This window comes from Lycorma delicatula, chromosome 9, assembly GCF_047948215.1.
Source record: "Lycorma delicatula isolate Av1 chromosome 9, ASM4794821v1, whole genome shotgun sequence".
Lineage (NCBI taxonomy): Eukaryota > Metazoa > Arthropoda > Insecta > Hemiptera > Fulgoridae > Lycorma > Lycorma delicatula.
In genome coordinates this window covers 979,000-1,006,860 of record NC_134463.1, presented here as the reverse complement: position 1 = coordinate 1,006,860, position 27,861 = coordinate 979,000, and the positions used below count along the sequence as shown (strand labels likewise).

General features: G+C 27.7%; 1 pseudogene; it reads left to right on the top strand.

The window, feature by feature from the left end:
• Window positions 1–21,624: 21,624 nt before the first annotated feature.
• Window positions 21,625–27,861, top strand: part of LOC142330375 (activating signal cointegrator 1 complex subunit 3-like) — a 69,151-nt pseudogene continuing 62,914 nt past the window's right edge.

Below are 27,861 nucleotides of genomic sequence, written 5' to 3'. Positions count from 1 at the left end.
GAATGGCCACAATCAGCCATCAGGTCCACCTCAAAATGGCCGCCAAAATAAAAATTTTTATAATCATTACACAATAACATCTAGTTGATTCTATCTAGTTGATTCAATTACACTAATGTAAGGTTTACTAAGATGCATAAAATATATAAATATCAGTTTTGTAAATTAAGTGTAAGACCCCAAAATGTTGGAAAAAGTAACTTTTTAATGAAAAGAAAATGTACCGTAAACCGCCAAAATACGAGCTAAATAAGTTATGTTAACTTAGTTTATGTAGGACCCCAATAGAGGTCTATTAGAACCATAACAAACTCATTTGCACCACCTTTTTTTAAAAACGTTTAAAATTAAAAATTATAAAAATCTGTAACTTTTTAGTTGTAACAAGGAACAAATGTTTTACAAGAATATAAATTATGATTTAACATAATATGTGAGTACCGATTTGCTCAGCCACCAAATAATGGTCACATTATCAAGGAAACTTTAAAACATAAAATTAATCCCTTGAAGATTTATATTACCTTAATATGCAATAATTACCTTATAAAGTACTGAAAATTATTAATTACAGCAAAAGTATGGTTCAAATATCTAATCAGTTAGGAAGTATAATTAAACAGTAATAACAAGGATGTTTGTTTGGGAAAGTCTTATAGACTTTTCAGTGATAACTTGTCTATTATTACATCATACATATTTTTTATATTTATTTATTTCTTTGTGTTTATTTTTATTTTTGCCAGTTCCTCCATACATGCTACATGCTGATGAAGTTTATTTAATATTTAACAAGTAATTATTTATCTATTTTTTTTATTTTATTTTGTGAAAAGTTTTTTTCTACTTCATTAACTTTTATTCTATTCTATTTCAGTAACCACTGAGCACCTCTCTTTCTTTGTAAGAGTCTTCAGATTAAAAAAAATACATTTTTTTCTTAAATCATTTGACTGAAAATTTAGTTGGCTTTCTTGTAAAAGTTATAATTTATTGAAAAAAAAAACATTTTTCATTGTTTTACTATGTTTTTCTTGATATTAATAGTTAAATTAATTTTTTTTTAACCATGCTTATTTTTAATTTTTTATTAAATTTATATATAGATTAATCTATCTGATAAATTATTTTCTTGTTTCATTTTGTTCCCAATTAATAAATATAGTAAGTAAATAATTTAATTAATCAGATATTCATTTTTTTTAATTTTTTACTGAAAATAATAGAATATATCACCTAATTTGAGAAAAAAAAATTAATAGTATTGACATGTTGATTCAGAAAAACGTATATATAATATTTACAAATATGGATTTTATCAAATTGTTTTATAAATATGTATATATTATAGGTTTTAATTTATTTTAAGACTTGAAAAACGTATTAAAGATCTATTTTTAAAAGTCAATAGTACCTATTGTTAGAAAATAATAGCAATGTAAAATACGTATTATTTTTCATAGAAACAAAAACATAAACTAATATTAATTTAGAATATTGTTATTGAAGTAACAGAAGAGTTATTCATGGGTTTTCATAATTAATAATGCATTAAAGAATTATCAGTTATATTTATTGTCATTCTCACCATATTTTATTATTCAATTTAACTGCTGTTTATTTTTGATTTTTTCCAGCATTAAAAAGTAATAATGTGTAGCTACATTAAGGTTGTAAATGTTCAACTCTGTTCATATTTCATATGTATAAACAAACTTCTTAACAAATTCATTTGTATTTTAAAAAGTTCATTAATCAAAAAATTGATAGACAAATATTGATTTTTATGAAAAATAAATTTCAAATACAATGTGGATAACTAGAAGAAAAAATATTCTAAAGTTTGCAAAGAAGATTAATAAATCTACAAACAGTGGCTTAAATACATGTGATTTATTAAATTGCCATATTTATTGCTACTGTTGGTTAGAATTCTGTAATTACTAAGCACATTTCTTGAATATTATTGGCCGTAGCTTTCTTCATAAATGTTCTTAGAAAAACTTCTTTATAAAAGTTTGTACTCAGCACTTTTTTTGTCCAGTACCACTTTGGAAAATTAAGGGCATACAAAAAATTTGCTATTGCAACTTTCACATTTATTATTGCTTAAATCTTGTATATGGAAACAATACAGAAACTTTACCATCAAACTGAAACTTTCTTGAACTTGTTTTATAATAAATATTTTAAAATTGACTAATATATATCCAGTATATAATATAAGTTTCAAACTACAACTTTATTTGGTTACTCGATCTACTTCTTCTCTTTTATTACTTCTTATCATCTTCCTCAGCAGCAGTATGATGAATATTTAACTTTTTAAAAAATTTGGGTGTAGTTTCTTCCACATGTTGTTCATATTTGATTTCTAATTTAATCCATGTGCTTTTTATATCACCATAAATGTTCCAAAATAATATAATACTTGAGCGATTTTTATCAGTTTTTATTTTTATTACTTGCTTGAATAGGTGATGCAAATAATACTTTACTATTGACCCAGTCACACGTCGGTTCATAAGCAGCAATAAGGATGTTGTGTTAGAAGACAAGTAAACAACTTTGACATCAGAGTGTAAATCATTTAACTGTTGTGTTTAGCCTTGAGCATTATGAGTTATCAGCAATATCTTAAAGAAATTTCAATCCTTTATGGTATTTTTTCACCTTACAAATGAAATTATAGTGTAACCATTGCTTAAAAAACAGTAGTTCATTCTATAGAATTACATTTTAAAATAAGATGCAATAAATTCTTGTGAAGTCTTTTTAGAGCCTCTGTAAAGTGTATTTTCATTACAGTAAACTAAAAATAGTTTTTAACAGTTTCCTCCTCATAGTTATATTTTTTTAAGAATCTTGGGGAATTTGGCAGTGATAATGAAATTAGCACTAGCACTTCATCAGTTAATTTGATTTTATGGTAATATTAATACTTAAATCTCTGGATCACATATGGCTAGTGTAAATAATAAATTCATATTTAAAATTTTCACCTGTTCTTAGTTAAGTCTTCATACAAGCTTATAGTCTTTCTTTATAGATTAATGCTGAAATGGATTCATGGCTGAGTTGATCTTTCATTACATTGCAACACATTTCTGTATTCTTCATAATGGAATCCTTTTTTTGAGGTAATCATTGACAACATTGGAGAGCAGTTCTTAATCTTAATATACTCTGATGTGGAATCTGATCTTTTACAACTGTAGCTACATAGAATAACATATTTCATAAGCTTGTGATATTTTATCAACATTTTCTCCTTCATCTACATACATAATTTCATCTACTTTATTCTATATTGTAATTGTACTTCTCTTCTTACTCCACACTTCACACTTTTTCAGATTTTGTTTTCTGATTATATTTAATAATTGAAATTATTATTCAATTTATTATGTAACACATTAACTGAATATTACATACCAAAAATCAAATACATTGCAGTTATAAGGAAATAAATAATCCACCAGTAATATAATACTTTCTTTCTTTTTCCTATTTAGCTTCCGGTAATTACCTTTCAGATAATACTTCAGAGGATGATATGTATAAGTGTAAATGAAGTGCAGTCTTATACAGTCTTAGTTAGACCATTCCTGAGGTGTGTGGTTAATTAAAACCCATCCACCAAAGAACACCGGTATCCACGATCTAGTATTCAAATCCATGTAAAAATATCTGACATTAATATAATCCAACTTAATGCAAAAACTCGGTACTATTAGTAAAACAGCAAATTAATTTCACAACAAAATTAATTACATTCATGACGTATTCACAATGAAAATTTTAATGGATGTTACCCCCCATTATAAGAATAGTCAGTTTTTTGTTGTGTACCATCAGCAAGTGTTATGACTATTTATCCACTCATTTATTCTCTAAAAAATAACTTAATCCATTTTTTGAAAGTTTACACTGTATTGTTTTATATAAATTGTTTAAAAATAACCGTGAATCATTTTAAAGATTTTTTTAAAGTCAATATAATAAAGTAGTCAGTGTAAATGTTTTAAGTGTAACTCAGTATGTGTAAAACAGTATTTATAACTAATTTTTGTATAGATCTGAATACATCTTAACTGCCTTTAGGTTTGTTAACTAAATGTAGGTATGTTAATATGTGAAGTGTTTTAAAATGAAATGTTAAATACCGAAAACATGTTTATCTAATACTTCTTCAGCAGTTAAAATTTTGCCAAATACTCATAGAAGAAGGAGTTTGTAAGGTGATCCACTGTGTGTTTAGATGTTAAGTTTTTTATTTGTCTGTTTTCTTTTTATTGTAATTGGAGTTTTATTTGTTTAGTTATTTCTTAATTCTTAATAATTATGTTACATATTTGTTCTATGCGTGTGTGTGTTTGTACATATATATATATTTATGTTCATGAATATCTCTTTTGTTATAATTCTATTAAAAAAAAAATTAACAGTTTTAAGTATGGTTACATGTATATTATTGCCATATCCATTACATTTTATTTAATCTTAATAATAATATATTTCTGGTACAATTGTGCAAATAACTTTGTTTACATTGCTATTATCGTCTTTGTCTTTAGTATAACTAAATGTGTTATTTTTATAAAATATTTTACTTAAAATTTTTCTTGTTAATTTTATTATATTTTTATGCTTTTGATTTTTAAAATAACAAAATATTTTATTTTATTTTATTTGTTAATTTTTTACAATGTTATTTTTGTTTGATAGTTTTTTGTCAAATTATTTGCTGATCTAATTACATAAATGTATTTATTTAGAAATTAAGATGAATTATCTCTTTTTTTGTAAAAAAAAAAAAAAAATTGTATAAACTAAATTTTTATTATTGATATGAAAGTTGTAATGACAATAAAACCAAATTAAATCTGTAAGTTTTTGTTTTAATCCGGTTGTTATCTTGGAAGTAAAGACTTTTTTTGATTGTAAACATTTTTAATAAGTAATTATATATATTAAACATGTTTTACTATTATGTATTTTAGTGTATCTCTTGACTGCCAAAAAATAATGAAGCAGATGCATTAGCTTCTAACTGCCGACTGAAAACCCACTGAAATTGCTTCAGTTTCTTTTAAATTTGAGTGAAAAATATATTGCAAAACACAATGGCCTTTGTCATCCATCCCCTTTTGCACATTTTGGATAGCTTGGCACATTTCTATCTGGATTACTTAGAAACTTGTTCCTTATGACATGGAGTTAATGTATAGGGTGCTAAACTGATTCTGAAAGATTGTGCCATCAAGTTGCATACAAATAGATTCTACATGCTTCTTTTTTTGTGACTAAATGATGCTATTCAACTGAACAGTATTATATTTCTGATTTCTCTATGACTCACATGTCATTGCCAATAATAGTTTTGCAAAATTCATCACCTATACAACCTGTAAAAATTTCTAACATGGAACTGTTTGTATTTGTTTGTGGTGTTCTTTACACATATCAAACGTGCACAAATATTCAGAGATGGCTTTTCCTAGAACTGCTCTATAAATATCCAGAAAAATTACTTTTGAAACTGAGGTAGTGGACTTGACAGTGTTTTTTTTATTTTCACTAATACTCTTCTTAATGTTTTTAGTGAGGATCAAGGGTTGCCCAGAATACATTGTCATATTTATTCATTCCTCCAATCCTAAATATTTGACACAATTTTTATACATTTCTTTCATTCAGAAATGAATGAAGCCAAAAACGTTTGGTTTACAAAGCATTTGATAGATGATAACAAACAATGCTAACCGACCAACTGACCTTGAGTGTTAAAAATGTACCAATCTGCCCGATCGAGTACAAACCTGTTGTTACTTTCAAGATAGGACTTGTATTAAGTTTTTGCAAATTTAATACTTTGTTTTATATTTCTAATTTTAATAAAAAAAAAATTATTATTAGACATTTATAAAAAGCAGAATTTATGTATCAGCTTTTTTTCAAATATTGTATAATTTTTACTGTGATAAAATTATTATTAATATCAACATTTTTGTGATATTTTTTACAGAATGATATCGGTTCTATAGTGTATGATTATACCAGGGGTGCACTGGTGTCGAAATGCCATTCTGGTACTGTTTTTTGGGAGAAATAAAAAATTGTTCTTACACATAAAGTTTGTTTTAACTTAAATCTGATAAAAATTATATCTTAAGTTACAAAAATCAGACCACACGAAAATGGTCTTTGCCTTTAAATATCCATAGGTAAATGGCAACAAAATAAGTCACTAAAATCTAATTTATGAAAAAAGAATGTACATTTTTCATAACATCGTCATGTAGTCAAGTCGCCTGTGGCTGTGGACCATATCTTGCAAACTGCTATAATACAAAATGAAATGTTCCAGTACTGGAAAATTTACAAGCACTCCTGGTATCTAGTATATACTCAATCACAATGATGTCAGTTTGTGGAATGTAAATATTTAGCTTAATATAATTAAACGAATTAATAATTAAAATTTTACATAATTCAGATTTTTCAAGAAATTGTTTTATTAAGTTTACTCTTATATTTTGAAGATATGTAAATCTTGAGATGAGATATTTTTTTTAATTATTCAGCAAACTGATCAGAAATTAATTTTCTGTATTAATTTTATAACATAATTCAGCCTTAAGCATTATCATCATTAAATCTCTTTTGACATTCAGGAGCTTATTGTTAATTTAGTTGACTTTAATGAAGTAATTATCTTCTGGGTTGTATAGTTTATTTGTGATTGTTTACTACTTGCTACATGGACTACTTTACCAAAATTGTTCTGTATTTTATATATATATATATATATATATATGTATCAATAGATCTCTTTTATTATTTTTATAAAACTGAAGAAAGTGGACTTGTAGTGTTATAATTGGTTATAAGTTTTTGTTTTTTTATTCATTTTTACGAAAATTTCTTATGTATTAATGTGCGGATCTTATTTGTGTTAGTTAATTTGTATCTAATTTAGAGAAATCAATCTGTTAAACAGATTTATGTATTGTGTATATAAATAATAGTTTTAATTAATCAGTATAATAATTTATATTAGTATTAACACTAAATATTTGTAATGTTATTAAAACGAACTACTAACTAGTATTTATGTATAATATAGATATTATCTGCACTTTAAAAACTGATCTGTATATTAATAGTGCAGTTTAATTTCCTTTCCAGTTTAATTTATTAATTATTTTTGAATATCTTGCTTACTATTAAAAGTATGGAATATGTAGTCTGTATGGAGTATGTGTGTATGCAGTATGGAGTCAGTTCTACTTTTTTTAAACATAATCAGTACTTATATGTTTTATTGCCTACTACATCTTGATTCAGTTTCATTTTATTTGAATTTTAATAAATATTAAAAAATGTAAGTGAAATGTTAGTTTGAATTTTAAAAGTATTGGGTTATTCAAAAAAATGTTTTTTCTCTAAATCTTCAGCTAATTTTTGTTTTATTATGAGGTACATTGTTATATAGTAAAAGCCAATTGCCTTTTTGTTTGACATATTTTTAACTATTTTACATATTTATTTTTTATTCAGAGTTTTCAAATGTTACAAACAAAATACATAATTACATGACATTAAAAAAATGCATATGGATCTTCTTTATGCTTGACTTTAGTTTTGTCATAATTATATTATTATTATTTATGTTTTTCTCTTAAATAAATTCCCCTTACGTTTCATTATAATAATGAGTCCGTACATACCTACAGATAATATATTCATAAAACCCTCTGTGGTGTATAAAATCATAAACCCTAAAGCATTATATTACAGCTATAACTTAATTGTTTGAGGGAAAAGGGTTGTGTGTTATATAAATTGAGGGAAAAGGCTGTAGTGTTATATAGAAATAAAGAACTGTATGTAATTTAACACATCTTGAACAGATGTTTCACTATGAGATTTAACATTTGCAGATCTTTTAATTCCAATTTATCCTTTATATATTTCTTTCATTACAGTGAAATATAAATATAAAGGTGTTAGCTGTAGACCACTAAAAAGTGAATGGACTGTTGATAAATGTCAACACACTCCATATATGTCATAGCCCATTGCCATCCAGTTACTCTCCCTCATGAGTTCATTATTATTAGTTTTGTGGTAATCTTGTTAAAGACATTCATAAAAATGAGTTAGCATGCATAAACAATAAATTTATGATTTTTTTTGTTGGTGATGTTGTTTAATTGATGCAGCTAATTTTGCTTAACTACTAGAGATGTTTATCAAAATAAAAAACAAAACCACATACCAATAAAAATTACAGAAGTCATTTTTTCAGTTAAAACATTAAAATTTACTATTTGTATCTTTACAGTTATTGATTAAATGAATCAAAATGGAGAATTTTAATTTTCTTCAGTTGTGGAAATTTAAGAATTGAAATAATAATCTTAAACAATATGTCATGTACTATTATTTTATTTTTTTTATTGAGAATATTATTATACTGTGTTGAAATTGAATTAACCAAAACAAATTCCATAACTATCTTTATGAATCATGTTTAATTGTGTTTGTGATATTGTGACATGTTTTTGAACAAATTAACCATTAAAATCTTCAAATTACTTTTCCAATAGAAGCTGAGATAAGTTATTTTAAGTATGTTAATTGTTATGTAAATATAATTTCTTGGACAGTAAATAAAATAAAATGAAAATAGATTGGAAAACTTGTTCACTGCTCACTACTAGATTTTCAACTGCTAATTAATAATATCTTGATCTATTCTTTAGAAAAACATGGTTCATTCATATTTTTTACAGTAATAATGAATCCAAAAAGAGGAGAAAGCCAGAGTTCAGATTTACTTAAAATTTATGTTAAAAAAAGTATAATATTTGATTTCATTCATTCACATTTTTATTTATGAGAAATTTAATTTGTTTGTTTTTATAGTTTTTTTTTAAATTAATTTATTTGGCATTTATCCCATTTGCCTTTAATAAGTCCATTAATAAACTTCTTTTTTTATGTAATATTAGATCTTAAAAACCCAAGGATAAATAAAATAGAATCATAGTAATGACGATAAATGAAACGTAAGAAAAATGAAATTAAAATATCAATAACATAAATTGATTATCAGTTTTTTAATGATATTGAGTGTGTTTCTTTAAAAATTTCATAAATTATGAAACTCATCTTCAAAATGAAGTTATAGACAGAATTTGAATCAGGTTTCTCCTTATAGTATCTGCTGTACTGTAATTAATAAAAGACTAGTAAATTATTTGAAGTGCTTTAAGAAATTTTTTTTAGATTGATAGGACAATTGCTTATGTGTCATCTAATATTCAAAGAATTAGACATTATTGGTTTCTGCTTTGTGGTGGTCACAGTACTGAATTGAAATACATTTTTTATACATATATTTGTCTAAATGATACTGTTCTACTGTGTAAAACTCATATCAAACTAAGAGAAAGGTATGATTTTATATGCACGTAACAAATAAGATGCTTTTGTTTATCATGTTGTAAGTCTTATTTATATTTCATATTTTGTCCTTCATAAGTAGATGGTTGTCTTCACAGTGTATCTGGAAATGATCATGAGTCAAACATCGTTTTAGAAATTTTGATATGGGTTTTTTTTGAAAATGGCCTTTTAATAAATAAGGAGTAGACCAAGGTACTAATATTTAATGTACGTTAACATGAGCTATGATGCATTCATGAGATTACTTGGTAAATAACCATAATTTGTCTCACGAAAGCATGCTGTAAACCAAAACATAACAGTATGACAATTCTAATTTAATTTAGAGCAGTCCGTCCAAGAAAAAATACTTCTCTTTACTTTTAACGTAAAAATGAAGTAAAAATAACTTGTAATAAAAAAAATTAGAAAATTGTAATAAAATTATATATTTACCTTAAAAATAACAATTTTAACAAAGTTCATCAAGTGAAACAGAAAAAATATTTGTAACCTCAGTGTATTTCTTCAGTATCTGATAAGCTACTTTCTACCTGTTAAAACTATTTTCATAGTTTCCCAAATTTATCACTACATCTTCAATAATATTTTCACGGAAATTGTCTGCTTCCCATGCTTTGTTTTTTTCTTTAATTACATGTTGAATACAATTTTTTGAAGAATTTGCATTAACATATATCAATAAATTTTTTACATCATTTAGCTTAAATGTTGTGTTATTGCTCCCAATGTAGCCTTTGACTTGTGCCCATATCAATTTTATCGGATTAAAATTGCAATTCTATGGAGAAAATACAATATGACACAATTTTTTGATTTCACAATTTCATTTAGTTGATAATGAATATATTTTTGTTTTAACTGTTATTATTTTTAAAAGTTCTACCTACTTTTAACATTTCTTTGGTGTACATGATTTTCTTCAATTTTAAACATTTGGCAATTTATGATTTTCTGGTTGGAGCGTTTTGAATTTTTTCGGTTTTCTGGCAATGGTTCAGCACATTGCCAGAAATGTGCAATGTGCTGATGGGTTCTTTACATCATAGTAAAGAACCCATCATTACTATGATGGGTTCTTTCAGCCTTAATTTTTGTAAACCACTGCATAAAATTGTTGCCTTCTGTTTCAACGTGATACTCTTGGGAAGATCTGGATTCAAATTCCCATAAATCATTTTTCAAAATCCATTCTCACTTCCTGTGGGCATTACTAATAATCATTAATTGTTTACTTTTCCAGGCTGGAGTTTTCACTCCATTTGACAAACTTTTCATAAAAGTTTGTCAAAGCTTTCACTCTCTTCTTTTCTCTATTCATCCATATCTTTTCTGCTACTTGTTATGCATTAACCAAAGTTTCATCTAGATAATAAATTGTCTTATTCTCTTCACAAAATTGATTAATTTCTCTTAAATATTTCCTTCGCCTTTGAAATAATATTAAATCAGTAAGAATTATTTATTCTGGACATGAAATGAAAATTCATTGATTTTAAAACACAATGTAATGTACTTATAGAAAAATTTGGTAGTTCAAAATCCACATCCACAGCATTTAATATTTTGTTCAAGGTAGGAAGCTCATTATTAAAATAGAATGAATTAACTTCTTTTCTGATAGGCAGTTTAGTAAATCGTAAAACTTTTCAATCATTTTCACGTGCTTTTGAGTCTTTTTAGGGCTAACATGCTTATTATCAATTTTGTATTTTTTTATTGTATTAAAAATTGTTCTTTTGCTAATGCCTATTGCACTCTTGCTTTCCAGACCATGTCTCTGACTGCAGTTTCAGGGTTATCTTGTTTTAAGGTTGTATATACAGAATTACTCATTGTTAAACCTGAATAGCAAAAACACAGAATAGATTAAAATTAATGAAAATAAATTGAATAAAATCGTTATAAGAACGAACTATAAAACTGTAACATACTGTACAAAGTAATATGATAACATATACTGAAATATTTTCTTTCACTGAACTGAATAATGGTGTGAAGCATTACAAATGATGTTATCATTATTAAACATCAATAACAAAGACTCAACACAATTTTTAATTGCTTATCAACAACATGCCACAGCGCCAGACAAGTGCAGTTTAAAGTACATTACTGTATACTTAAAGCAATAATTGGACTTGCACTTGGGAATGACAGTGTCATAACTACTAAGATATTACTCATACTTGCTGAATTCATATTTATATCTGCTGCACAGTTTCAGGAGACAAGAATTAAATTCCAAACTAAGTTTGTATGCTATATTGATTTTATGTTAATATTCTGGGATTCTGAAATTGATTAGGAATCTTAAAACTATATTACACCAAAGTATGGAAGAGGAGTTTATCTTGCTCTCTTGTAAAGTACTGAAAGGTGTGGCCTATTGCTTTAGGGAGACAGCATTAGTTGAGAAACAATTCTGAAAATTATGGAAAAATTATTTTTGTTACGATGAACTGCCATCATACAGCACAACATAACATTTTTCATTAAATGATCGCTGACTTTTTGCTGAATTCTCTGAGAAGTAAACTCAGTGATTTTGTAATGAAAAAATTAAATTAATTTTCTATGAGAAAGAAATATATAAATATATTGCCATATAGAAATATATAATATGACAATATATAAATGTAAGACCATATATAAATATATGTTTGGATAAAAACATTGTATAGCTGGTTAATCTTGTATTTTTAGTTTGGTATGTGCAGGAAGTACAAACTTTTAATATAATTACCTGTATTTTATATTATCTTACCTCTATGTCCCTACACAACCAAATAAGAATTGCACATTCATTGCACCCAGCCTGGTTAACAGACGCTCTAAAGGCAGTACTAGAAAAGAAAATATGTGTATTATCCTTTATGTTACTACACCCCATTTTTTTTTCTTAATGATACATGACTTTTTCAAATAGCTGTTTAGTTCTTGGATTGCTAGTCGCAAATTTTAACTCTACTTTCATTTCCCGTGATTAACCTTGTAAAAGTTTCCAAGATATAATTTTTGGCATAATCTTCAACTTCCTCTAAAGTGCATGTAGTTACAGACTGCATGATAATGTTTTTCTTCTTTTTTTTTATTTATATCGTTACATTCAGCACATATGTCTTATTGCTACAATTCATATTCATTGAATCAAAATCATACACATTCATATATCTGATTATTGCTATATTCTAGTTGCTTTTTACTTACCAGAATTAATTTTTCAGAATTTGCCAATGTGTTTGATATTTTTTTTCTGATTCCTGATAAGAATGATCAGACTATTTGCCAAAATTTTCCTTATCTTATGGTATTATAACTACTCAGTAGTTTTAATTCAATTCAAAATATTCCAAACTTTCTTTAATTTTGTGTTTTTGTATTTTCAGTTTCAGATTCCCAGATTACTAACAAAATTTATTATAAATGTGGTGCTCAGGAAAATTAACCATTATCTCAAACACAAATTGTGCAGCTTTTAAAAAATTTTCATACAATAGAGGATTTTCTGTGCAATAAAAAATATTACAACATTGAGTTTTTAAGTTGTTTTTGAACAACTTTGGTGAACAGAAATGATATGTGATTTTATATCTTTCTTTGGCAGTTATCTCCGCCAACTGATTTTTAATCTACTTCCATATGAGTGCCTTGTGTTTCCATTTATGTACATGATCATTGTCAGCAAAACCTAATTTATCACATTCTGAGAAAATTATTTTACTTTAGTTAAAAACAAAAAAAAATACTTGTAACTTTCAGTGAACTTGTATAAAAATTTATACTAATGAGATTCAGTATTTATTTTGACTGGCTAGTTCCTTTTTTATCCATGACTATTTAAAATGTTGCAGTGTTTATGAATTGGCTAATTTATAAGTATAACAAATAGTTAATTCTTTCATTTATTTAATTTTCGCAAATATGAACACATTTTATACTTACAGTTTTAAACTATCAGGGCAACATTTTATTGCTTAAAAGTAACCTCATTCAGATAACTGTCACTTAAGACATTGGTAAATTTATTTTTTCATCCATCCATCAATGCACATAATCTCCTAGGAATTCAATTACCTTCTAGCTGGATTTTATATTTCAATTCCTTTATGCGTAGGATGCTATTTTGACTGAAAACTTAAATTTTCAATTGCCTGAAAGAAAGAAATTGTATGCTGGAAGATCTGATGATCTGGCTGGTCATATAATGTTCCTATACTGAGAGGTAATATGTGTAGGAAAAAATAATGCAAACGCCAATGAAAGTTGTGAGGCTTATAGCTCAATTTTGTTGAAAAATGATTTTTTTATTTATTTACAAAGTAATATTTAAGTTCAGAAAAAAAAAATTAGTAATAACAAAGGGAAAGTTGTGCACCTCTTTGAAAGTATGAAATGATCTCCCATGAAGTGCTACGATGTTTGCAAGAGATCAGTAATGGAAGTATAGCTTATTAACAATACCTAGATAATAAAATATTTCTTTCATCACTTATTAATGAGTTGTTTACCAGTTATTGATTTTCATTAATAATAAGGAAAGTGTCTTCCAAAAATTATTTCAATCTTCATAGTCTTGCCCATGTAGTGCATTATTAACTCAATTTTACAAGAGTGTCGGTGCTCTTTATGTACACTAAATGTTAATTTCAGAGTGGCATTACATAGATCAACATTTAATGACCTCTCACTGCATCTACATTCTTGGATGTATTTACTGTTTTTACACTGCCATAATTCTTTTTTGCTATATTATCAGAAGCTTCAAGAATTTAAAACCATTCTTGAAAACATGAGCTGATTGAACAGGATAGTTATAATGAATATTAAACTATTTTTGAAATTCATGTTGAGCAATCACAAAATTGAATATTTTTTTTAAAAAGAGTTTGCAACAAAAATACATTGCATTGCATTTCACAACTCTATTTTAAATAATGCTTTACAGTTTGCTGCAATTGATAACGCCAGCGCATCATCCTCACTAGAGCCAAATCAGTTTGAACAGGGTTGCCAAATTTCTCAAATCGATGATGAATGATGTGTAATTAATTTCTCAAAACATGGTACCACTGATATGCTAATTAATAAATAACATTAACAATTAATAAAATCCACCTTATCAGCACATTGAGATTAGCTCTAGATCTTTCAGCATACTTGAAAGCCATCATCAGTAGTTAAAAATATTACATTAAAGTCAAAAATTAAAACATCGTAGGTTAAAATGTATATACAGTCAGGACTATCCAGTTCTACTAGTATTTTGAAGAAATATATATGTACTGTGGAGGATTAAAATGAAATTGAATGGAACCATTTTATCAAGGAGATAATTATTAGATTAGATATTATTTCTTTATATTTATATTTAGTATGTTTTTAAATAATACAACTCTAAAAAATGTTTGTTCATTAATTAAATTTATATTATTACAGTAAATATACTTTTCTAAATCAGAAGTTTTATAATATTTATAAGAAATATGTAAGATTTTCATGAAATTATTATGATTGTTTGTCTGACCGTATTCTATTTCTTCTGTAATTCTTTGCTGATCGTAACAATATTTATTCATTGCGGTGAGAGAGCTACATCTGTTTTAAGTTATATTTATAACGTTTTTTTCTGAAAATACCAACTAATGAATAATCATTAGTATGTAACATTAATGCATATTAAAAGTGGGTTAAATATTGTTTCAACCATACAAATTGTTGGACTGTTAGCAGTTCCAATTCCAATTTTGCTAAGTATTAGCTGAAGTACTACAGAATTCATAATTAGGTCCAGCATTATTTTTTTGTTTATATCAGTGAGTTATCATCGATGATTAAAATGAGTCAATACTGTGCAGATAATACAATGTTAATATAAATGCATTATTTATATAAGCTCTTCATCATCACATCTAGTTAAATATTTTTATATAAACATTATCCTAGTGAATTTGGTCAGTATTTAGCCAAATTAACGTCCTTGTTAATAGCTAAAGTAAGATCTTTTGTTGTGAAGATTCTCTTAAATTTGAGCGTACCCTTAGATGAAGTAGATTTTGAATTTCTCAGCAGTTGCAGCTTTTATCCCTTCAGTAATAAATTAAAGTTAATCGAGTTTTATAAACTACAAAAGAAGGTGTAGTAATGCCAGTCATGGTAAATGATAAAACTAATGATAGTCATCATTAATGAAGGTCTTAGTAATGATCGAAAATAATCTCTCTTGAAATGGCCATGTAGATGGCAATTAAAAAAAAAGATAAGCTCACTTATCATTATTTTAAGATTAATTTGTGGGATTAGTGATGGTAAATTAATGTGAGTAGTATATTATTTTTTGATAATTTCTCATGTTCAATATTCAATACTGTTTTGTGATCATCATCTAAACAAAATTTAGAAAAAGTTTTTTAAGCCATAAAAGAAAATTGTAGTATAATAGGGAAATGGAATTATGATATCTACATACATTCTTTTAAAAACCATTCTTTTTTTAAATAACTGTAATTTTATTATTTATTTGTAAAGCTGTAACAAAATTTAGCTGAGCAGATTTTATAATTATGGAACATGTAGTCTGGTGAAAGTACATAGAATTTCATTACTGGAATGTAATCGATCTTATATTGGGCAAAATCTTATGTAAAAATAACTGTACAATGTTAATGTGTTTGATAACATAAGAATCATTATAAAAAGGCTAAAGCAGTTATAATTAAGGAATACAATTCCTTCATCAACATAATACTAAGTTGTCTTTCATTAAACTTAAAAAAATAACACTAGTATACAAAGAATGCTTCTTATTCCTTAATTTTTTGTATATGATTGTTGCAGAATACATAGCAGCACTGTTGGTAGTACTGATTCGCAACATATCTTGAACTTTCATTAAAACCACTTTTAATATCTGATGTCACCTTGTTGTAATGGGGAATGAAGAGGAAGTCTATTAAAAGAAAATGTGTATTAAAATGTTTCCAAGTTAAACATAACCACATATTTTCATGAATCAGATTCAAATTGCTAGTTTTTTCTTATTCTGGATATAGAATCTAGAAAATGTAGATAATTTTTATGAGCTTGTATTTAAAAAAAATTGTAGTGATCTATATCCATGCATATTGCATTCCTCATTTCATCTTTTGTGATGCAACTAATTTTTAATTACTCTAGATGATTTGGCTCATCTTATAAATTTTGCAGTGTAGTATATCAGTATGATAATTTCTAACACTCATACTGTTTGTTGAAATAATTATATTCTAACGCATAAAGTTTTATCCCTTTATTGTTTTACCATCACATGGCAATGAATTCCATAAATAAAATGAAGGAAAAAACAAAAGATGGACTTATAAGATTCTTTACCTGTAATCTACATAATAATACATAAAAAAAAATTATTTAAGAACAGTTTTAAACTACCTAATCAGAGCTCGCTTCACTCATGCTTCCTGTAGAATCTCATCCTCATTGCCAATTGTTACGTCTCTACTTAAATAAACATATATGTTTTCAAATTATAAACAATATTTATTTATTATAATATAATGAACAATTATGAAGGACTATTGAAATGCACATTGATAAAAAACTGTCCACATCATCACTCCCATTCTTGATACATCATTGGTTTATATCAATATACACCAAATTTTTATAGCACCGGATGGATCATCCTGCTACAATGGGCTCGCTGAATGCAATGTACTGACTTTCAAGCAAAGAAGTAGTTTAGACTTTGTCTAAACTACCCATTCAAAGGAAAATTCAAGAAATCTTAATTCATTATAGATGTACACCCCTCTCATCTGGTAAACCTCCTTCAGAATTATACCTAAAACAAAGATTACATATTAAATTAGACCTGAAACCAATACCATCACGTACACCGTCACCTTCCAACATCACTCCCAATGTACATCAACTAAGCATGGAAGATCGAGTACATGCAAGATGTACCCCACCAATGTAGAGACTCAGAACTGTAGTCCAGAAACTGAAAAACTTCACTACATGGTTAAGGTTGATGGTGATGGTATTGCCTGAAGAGACAGATTGATCAACTACTATTTTATTATTACAGTGACATTTGCTTTGTCACTAAATACTTATGATGAACCAAGAAGAGATCCCCCAGATGGGTTTCACCTCGCACTTTCAAAGGCTGTGTGGGAACCTCAAGAGCAACCGGGAGTGCAGAAATAACCTATTTTGAGACGATCAGAAAGGGGAATATAAACTGCCAACAAGACAGTTATATTTTAACAATTTAGATCAGTAAGCATGTATCTAAATTCAATATTCTTCAATGTATAATCAAATATAAATGTATTTTTCAATAAGCATGGAAGACTGTTGTATCCCAACGATGTAACAATATCGATGTAAGCCGACGATGTGGACAGTTTTTATCAGTATGCATTTCAATGTTTCTTTCATAGTTGTTCGTTATATTATAATAAATAAATGTTGTGTATAATAATGGTATCTCTCCACAGGCAAACCAGTGTGGGACTCAGAACTTTACCAGACGTTCTGGTGTTTCCAGAACCTTGGAAAACTTCACTACATGCTTAAGGTTGATGGTGAAAGATAATATTCTCTGAAGAGACACATTGATCAACTACTGCGAGGTGGAAGGTAGCATGTATGTTTATTTAAATAGAGACATTCCTATCTAGACACCGTCTAGATCCGCATTTTATTCATTATCCTTGTGCTTGTGAAAATAATACTGCTAAATAACAATTTATAAAAATCATCAGCATATTGTAATTTCTTCAGAGCATCAGTTTTGTAAACACAGAACTTGAAACTTTGAGTGATGTCAAGTATATGGGTTTCAGAATAGTCAGTCCCATCTTAAAAATAGTAGTTGTTATAGCTCGTGCACCCGTGCTTCGTACTGTAAAAAAGTATTTTGTATGGTTCTTAGCGTTACTCTAAAAACACCATTAGGAGATGACCGTACTTCATTTATCAATTTTCATTTTATTTTTATTCAAGTAACTGAAGACAAGTGCAACCAGTCGCGTCATACATACAATAACAGTGGCAATGGCTATGTTAGTTGAGCTGCCGTACCATACACCATCATATCTTTAAAGCTACTTTTTTTGATAACAGAAAGAGACAAACAGACCTTTTTTTTTTATAGAAAATTTAATTTCAAATATAACAAGCAATTTCCAAATTTGACTTTGACCAACGGTTTGGTCATAGTAAGGTTGAAAATTGGCAAAGAACATAATAATCCGATTGTTACTGCAAGCCATTAACAATGTCAGCCATCTTGAAACTTTGAAACATTTCATAATAGCAATAGGTTCTTTTTAAATTTCCAGATTCACAGACGCCACTAGATTTATGTATATATATATATATATATATATATCTCAGATTTAGGTTTTTTGTTAAATTTTTCCATTGTTGGTTTTAATACAGCAAACAACTTTAAAAAAGAAAATCTGGTAAATATATAACTTTTTCCATGGTTTTATCATGATTGATGAGATTACCTGTAAGTTTTTAATGAAAGTTCCTTTTTTTATTTTTTAAACCTCTTTCCATAACATTATTATTATTATTATTGAATAACGTTACTATAGTTAAATACACATGGTTTAGAGCAAAAAATTATTCTTTAATCTTACATATTAATTTTTTAATGAATTTATGAAGCATTAAAATTATACTTAACAGAAAAAAAACAACTAAATAAAAAAAAAATTCATTTATTAATTCTTACTGGTAACAGTTACATAGAAAATAGAGCAGTAAAAACCATTTTCTCATTCAAGTACAGTTTGAAAACATGAATGAATATTTAAACATAGAATTTTCCATTTTGATACAAGGTGTAATTGAAAGTAATCAATTAATGATAATTAGTGTTAAATTATGATATTTGCAATAATTATTATATTACCTAGTCTTGTAAGTTTTATAAAAAACATTTATTATGACGTATGCCCTAGTTTATGTAATGTGACTCATAATATTGTAAAATATAACACCCTTAATAACAGTGATTATATAATATTCTAAATTATTATTATATTCGATATCCCTCCATAAATTAGTAATTATTATTGTAATGTAATGTAATCAATTATTTTTTCTTCATTTTTTAATGCAATATTAATATATTAGAATACTAAATACAAATTATTAGGAATTAATAATTTTTAGTAAATGCAAATTAAAATTAGGTAAACAAATTTATAAAATATGTTTTATTCTGATTTTTAATATATCATCTAGACAACAAATATAAATTATGACTAATCAATCAAACCAATTACTAAACATTTACATTTTTTTTTGTCTTCAGTCATTTGACTGGTTTGATGCAGCTCTCCAAGATTCCCTATCTAGTGCTAGTCGTTTCATTTCAGTATACCCTCTACATCCTACATCCCTAACAATTTGTTTTACGCATTCCAAACGTGGCCTGCCTACACAATTTTTCCCTTCTACCTGTCCTTCCAATATCAAAGCGACTATACCAGGATGCCTTAGTTTGTGGCCTATAAGTCTGTCTCTTCTTTTAACTATATTTTTCCAAACGCTTCTTTCTTCATCTATTTGCCACAATACCTCTTCATTTGTCACTTTATCCACCCGTCTGACTTTTAACATTCTCCTATAGCACCGCATTTCAAAAGCTTCTAATCTTTTCTTCTCAGATACTCCGATCGTCCAAGTTTCACTTCCATATAAAGCGACACTCCAAACATAGACTTTCAAAAATCTTTTCCTGACATTTAAATTAATTTTTGATGTAAACAAATTATATTTCTTACTGAAGGCTCGTTTCGCTTGTGCTATTCGGCATTTGATATTGCTCCTGCTTCGTCCATCTTTAGTAATTCTACTTCCCAAATAACAAAATTCTTCTACCTCCATAATCTTTTCTCCTCCTATTTTACATTCAGTGGTCCACTTTGTTATTTCTACTACATTTCATTACTTTTGTTTTGTTCTTGTTTATTTTCACGCGATAGTTCTTGCGTAGGACTTCATCTATGCCGTTCATTGTTTCTTCTAAATCCTTTTTACTCTCGGCTAGAATTACTATATCATCAGCAAATCGTAGCATCTTTATCTTTTCACCTTGTACTGTTACTCCGAATCTAAATTGTTCTTTAACATCATTAACTGCTAGTTCCATGTAAAGATTAAAAAGTAACGGAGATAGGGAACATCCTTGTCTGACTCCCTTTCTTATGTTCTTCAATTGTTACTGTTGCTGTTTGGTTGCTGTACATGTTAGCAATTGTTCTTCTATCTCTGTATTTGAACCCTAATTTTTTTTACATATTTAAAAAAAAGATTTAACAGTGAAATTATTTGAAGGTTTAATAATGTATCATCAATTTTAGTGAACCAAATCACAGAATAATGCATTTATGTTCATGAATTTTAAATTTTACTACAATAAAATATATGAATTCCAATTGTATGCAATTATATAAATTATATACTGCATCTGGGTTTTCATTGAAACCCACCGGGTTGGTCTAGTGATGAACGCGTCTTCCCAAATCAGCTGATTTGAAAGTCGAGAGTTACAGCGTTCAAGTCCTAGTAAAGCCAGTTATTTTTACACGGATTTGAATACTAGATCGTGGATACCGGTGTTCTTTGGTGGTTGGGTTTCAATTAACCACACATCTCAGGAATGGTCGAACTGAGAATGTACAAGACTACACTTCATTTACACTCATACATATCATCCTCTGAAGTATTATCTGAATGGTAGTTACCGGAGGCTAAACTTGAAAAAGAAAAAAAGGTCATAAAGCAAATTTCCGTTTTCATAATGGCTTCAAGAGGCTGCAACAATTCTGTAGATACTTTTTGTTACATTTGTGGTGAGTTAACAGTTTAAAGATAAAAAGAAATATAACAAGTTTCGTTGATAAACTGTAAGAGTGTTTTCAAAAGGCTACTTGTATGAGGTATCATAAAAATTATTAAATAAATAAAAATTAATTTATAAATGCATTATAAAATTCACTTGATTTCTTTACCGCTTAGATTTTAAAAAATGTATCAAAATGGCGGCAGAATAAAATTGTTTTCTCATAATCAACTATAGAATGCGTTAAATATATCAACGCACGTGGCGGTGTATAATGGTGGCGTCCTTTCTAACGGTACCGTTAACGGCTATTCGATATAACTATGTAGATTAATTTGTTAGTCCAAATAATCTTAGTCGAATGCTTACTAATAGAAATAATTAGATAGGTCTACTGATTGGTTTCTGCGAATAATGAAATACTATTTTGCGTCATGGTCTCTACTGAAAGAAAGTAATGACTTGTAGTTAATTCTCTTAATTGTATGTTATGTGAATGTGTTTCTGAACCGGCTTTATGTTAATTATTTACAATTGTACTTCATACTGAGTGTGTTATCTAGGTAATATAAAACTATAAGTAACTTTTAAGACGTTATGTTTATAGTTAATTTAGAAAACTTTTGGTGTTTATTTTATCTGAAATTTTTACTATTTAATATTATATTTTGTGTTCGTGAACAAAGTTAAGTTTAATTATTTATGCGTGTTGTTAGTTCTAATTTCCATGTTAATTATTTTCAATATTATTAAGGGATACTGGTAATTCCTGCTGAATAACAAGTATCAGGTATTATTTACCCATCCTAGCTATTTATTTTATGATTTGTTTAAAATGTTTAATACTTGTGCTTAAAGATTTACTTCCTCACACAAACGATTTAAATGTAAGCCTCAAAAAGTTTTGTTTAGAAACTCAAATTTGTAATAATGCTATTGTGTAATCCATAATGCATTTATTCATTGAACAGGTTGACAAAAAACTAAAGTTATTAATAATCGAGTTTCAGATTAATTTAATTTTTCCTCCAAACCATTTATAGCTAATTGGCACCTTCCTGGAGTAAATAGTAATGAGGCAGTAATTAGCTACATAAGGCATTTTGGAAGAAAGAGTTTCATTAATTTGAAAACGGTAGTCAAACTTTAAACCTGATATAGACTCATTAATTAAAATTAAATGTAAGAAAAAAAAATGGTATTTAGAGAATTAAAACTAGAATTCAGATTTTTAAAGTAAGAAAAACATGGAAGAGGTTAATGAATCAGTTTTTCTCCAAGGGAAGTGATTTTATTTTAATAGTTTTAAAACAAATTTTAACTTTACCCTTTTACAAAACAATTCAAGATTTATTTTTAATTGTAAGCTAAATAAGCTCAAGTTAAGTCACTTTAACACTTATTCAAAGATCTCAATGTGTTTAATAAATATTACATCTTAATTCTTAACATTATATCTTCTCATAGTTTTTACAGTAGATCATTCTTTCCATTATTAAATTATAACTAAGTCAGCAATGGGAGGAAGGCTTGGGTAAGATGATACCCTGCCATAACTCCTTACAGTTTGATGATTCCACATTGTGCAGAGTAAGATCCTGGAAATTGAAGATTATAAAGTAAAGTAAAATGCTAATGGCCAAATGATGAAGGGCTTAACAAACCCTTGGCTCGCCTACAGTGAAAATATTCACGATTCTTCTTTTACATATAATAATGTTCTTTTAAACCATTGATTCCCAAAATTTTACACTCACTGTCCACATTGAAAACAAAAATTTTCTAGGGGCCTCCAACATTTTTAAACTTACCATCTGTTAAAAATAATAATTGCAATTGCTGTTTTTAAGATGCACTCTTAAAAACAGCAATTGCAATTATTGTTTTTAAACATGTCATATCCTATTTCTGAGTTGAAACTTCTTACATTTTAAATGAGAGCAGTTAAAACGCATTAAAGTATTTTTCATAAAATTGCTTTAAAAAAAATTACAATTGTATGTATATACTACTTAACAACAATAGCGATAGCATATTCAATTTAACAATACAATAATTAAAACAAAGGTTTTAGTTGAAATATTTTTTGTACTAGTGTAGTAGGTATTTAATTTTAGTTTGAAATATCAGGAAAACATAATTTTGCCTTTTTTTTTTTTAATCAGCCATTGTCTTCCTAGACTGTGAATGCCCCAGCTCCTACAAGGGGGCATTATTCCCCACTTTGAGAACGAATGTTTTAAACTAATTTTTTTTAATCGGGTACAAAATCTTCAACATTTGGTTAATTCACAACTTCACCCTCCTTGGTGGTGAAGAAATAATGAATATTTTTAATATCTTAAGCCTGGTTAAAACCTTTTCTAGGATAACATGAATGTATTCTGCAAATTTGAAAGTAATCGGTCAGTTTTCTGATTAACCATGATTTGTTAAGATTGAGATTCTGCCTGATGCATGCAAAAGTTAGTCTTTGACCTACTAACAAATATCCTGTTTGAATTTTAAAATTGAACGGTTGTTTGCAGATATTATAAGAGAACCTCATTGCACCTCCCAAAACAGCGTGCCAGGAGCACCCCATTTATAGGGGTGCTCGTTAAAGGTCTAGCCTTGAACAAGGTACTTGTATACCTTACAACTCCAAACTCACACGCAATCCCCACGGGAAGCCCATTATTGTTAAACAAAATTTTTTTAAATTTATTTAATATTATTTTATATAATGTAAAATTAATTCTATTATTTCTGTAATATTATTCATTCGATTGAATAAAATCATTTGGTTCAAAACCAACCCGCACAGTGATAAAGACTCACAGTTCATTAATTCAACAAATTGGCAACAATAGACTAAAAATATTAACACCTAATATAAATCAGCTGTTCATATAACCATATGTTTACTAGTAACTTTACAGTGTTGCCACTTTGGCTGCCAAAAAAAGAAAACTAGTATCATTACTTTATTTACAGACCTTGTATGTAATAACAAGACTTATTTTACTTAAAAATACTATCTATCAATCTCATGGGTTAACCAATCGACTGTACAAACCTATAAATTAAATTCACTATGTTTCACTTAGAATTCTATATATAAGCCTCCTCAAGTGTCAATACACATTCATACACACATCATAAATTCTTTTACATACTAAGAAATTAACCGGTCTATCCATCCTAGATTACAATATTTAATCCCCGCCCTTGTTTTAATAGATCCTGCTACATATATGACTCTTCTTATCTTTAGATAATTATATGTATCTCCTTTATATAAAGGAATAGCAATCAGGTTATGTAAAGAGATACATATAATTATCCAAAGATAAGATGAATCATATATATGTAGGCTTTGTTGTATCTATTACAATAAAGGTGGGGATAAAATATTGTTATCTAGGATTGGTAGACCATTTAATTTTTTAATTTGTAAGAGAATTTTATATGATTGTGTGTGAATATGTATTGTCACCTGAGGAAGCTTAGAGAATTCTAAGTGAAATGTGATGAATTTAATTTATAGGTTTGTGTAGTCAACTCACCGGGTCGGTCTAGTGGTTAACACGTCTTCCCAAATCAGCTGATTTGGAAGTCGAGAGTTACAGCGTTCAAGTCCTAGTAAAGCCAGTTATTTTTACACGGATTTGAATACTAGATCGTGGATACCGGTGTTCTTTGGCGGTTGGATCTCAATTAACCACACATCTCAGGAACGGTCGAACTGAGAATGTACAACAAGACTATACTTCATTTACACTCATACATATCATCCTCTGAAGAATTATCTAAACGGTAGTTACCGGAGGCTAGACAGGAAAAAAAAGAGAGAGAGAGGTTTGTATAGTCGATTGGTTAACCCATGAGATTAATAAAGATAATATTATTAAGTAATATATATATTGTTATTATATTTAATTATACCCAATCAAGAGGTAAATAAATTACATTTATGTTATAAATACAATATATATATATATATTTTTTTTTTCTAGATCAAATATATCTAAAAACTTTCTCAGTTATGCCAAGAAACATGCGTCAAAATTTGGTTGAAATTTATTAAGTAGTTGATTAAATACAAAGAATAGCTAGATCCAGGTCCTTTGCAAAATTTTGCCGCTTGAACTCAACAAAATATGAATGGAATAGATAATAAGTCAGGATCTTTCCTTTAACACAAAATTCTTAATTTTAGTAATTTAATGGTGATACTAATATGTTTTTCTTTTAATGTAAATTGCAGTCTTACATATGCCTCTGCTTGCTTTGCTTGCTCCGAGTCTTATCTTTTTGTAACCTGTTTGAAAGTATAAAATCATGCCCAAATCGCTTTGTTTATATAATTACTGTGCTTATGTACTTACAAACTGATATTGTATGACAAACTCGTTAGCTTTGTCAGAGAAATTAAAGCGAATGAAAGTGTTGCAGTGTCTAAAAAAAAAAAAATACAATCTATACAAATAAATGGGAAAATATGCGATGGAGTGTATGCTAATTATATTTTAAAATAGGAAATAAAGTAGTATGAAAAATAGGAAAATGATCAGAAGAATCAAACCGTATATTCATTTTTGTTATCCTCCAGTGGTCACCTGTCTGAACAGTTCAGAGTTCAACTGGATATGTCAATTAATCGCGTGAGTCTGGGGTTGGTCTGAGGATCTTGCTTAAGAAAGCCTAAGCTTCACTAAAATGGTTTTTTATTATATTATGTAAAAGCGATTTATTGTTGTATATTTTTGAGCTGATTATTGCTACTTATATCCTACATGAAGACCTAATCTTCTAATGGATTACCAGTAAGATTGATGTCCACTGTAGAAAAGATTTAGATACATTCCTTCGAGTGGAATTGTTTGCAGTCCAGTTTAGATCATCCCTTTCTAATTTCTACTCTATTCCTTTATTTTTGATTCCTTTCTTCCCGCTAATGATTTCTACGTTTTGGCTGAATGCCTGCTAGGTCCAGGTTCAGATTATGGTAATCTTTAGAGATATTATATCGTTCAGTTTGAGTGATTTTCTTCCCAGTGTCTGCATAAAAAGCTAACCTATTGCTGAAGAATTGTAATGAGTAATATCAGCCCTCATATTTCATAATACAATATGGTACAATATTTATGTTACAAATGTATTAATTGCCAGCATAACCAAAACATAGTAAGTTGATATAATTATTGTCACTAATAGTACTGTTTATTTTCTTTTGTTGCAGTTAATTCGATGTTCATTTAATTATTAAAAGAAAGGAAGAACTGCAATGTAAGTGGCCTTCCTTATAATGTGGTACAACCTTTGCAATGGGGTAAATTTATGCTAAAAGGTAAATATTTTTATTAATTGCATGTTAGAATTAACTTGTTTAATTTTAAGATAAAATCGCGTGGTAGGTTTCCTAGTCCCTGTAGGGTCCAGTGTTTCCCCCTAGTAGGTTGTATTTTTACATGTACTTTTGTGTTTTTCTGTTTCAGGATTAATATAAAAATTTTAATTAAGATTATTTTGATTAAGTGCTATATATTTTAAGTTTTTTATCAGTAGACATATCTCCTTGTTGTGTATTTTTTTCAGGTTCAACTAAATTTATATTATAACTACGTAAACATTATTATTACTTAGGTTAAGTTGTTCACTGTCCAAATCTCTACACCATAACTATTTTTTTAATACTTAGTTGTCTTATTCATGGAAGGTGTCCCAGTCCCGGTAGAATCCACTATTACAATTTCCCCCAATAGGTTATATTTTTATACATCTGTTTCTATGTTCCTATTTCAGAATCGATAAAAAATTAAATTAAGATTATTTTAAGTGCTGTGTATTAAGTGTTTTATAGTAGATATGATAACTATGTATTTTTTTCAGGTTCAACTAAATTAATATTATTACTGCATAAACTTAATTAGTTTTCATATTGGCCATTCTAATCGCAGTAGGGGTTCCCCTTGATAGGATATGTGAATTTTTCCTATTATTTTTGTGTTTTTTTAGATTTATGTTTTAAAAAAAAAACATTTTATTAGTGATGTTATTTTTAAGATTCCTTGGGTTAAATGTTGTTATATGTTAAGAAGTTTCATTTTGTAAGACACATTTTCATGAATCCTGTTTGTATCAGATGTTTCCATGTTCTAATAATTTAAGGTTTTTTTTTAACCTCTGGGTCCATCGTTAGGCATGCCTCAGAGGATGAGATGAACGATTTGTAGCATGTATGAAATTGCCATGCCTGACTGGGATTTGGACCCGGGACCTCCGGATGAAAGGCCGAGATACTACCACTCGCACCACAGAGGCCGGCTAATAATTTAGGGTAGAATAAGTTAATATAATGTTTTTGTATTGTTAAGATCTTTTTTTTTTTTGTTTTTGCTGACTGATTTTGAGTTGGGCTCATAATTTAGTATTTAAAAATTGATTATTTACAATATATAAAAAGTGGAGGAAAAGTATAAGGGACAAGGGAAGCAATTTTAGGCCTCAGATTAATAGTAGAAGGAAGA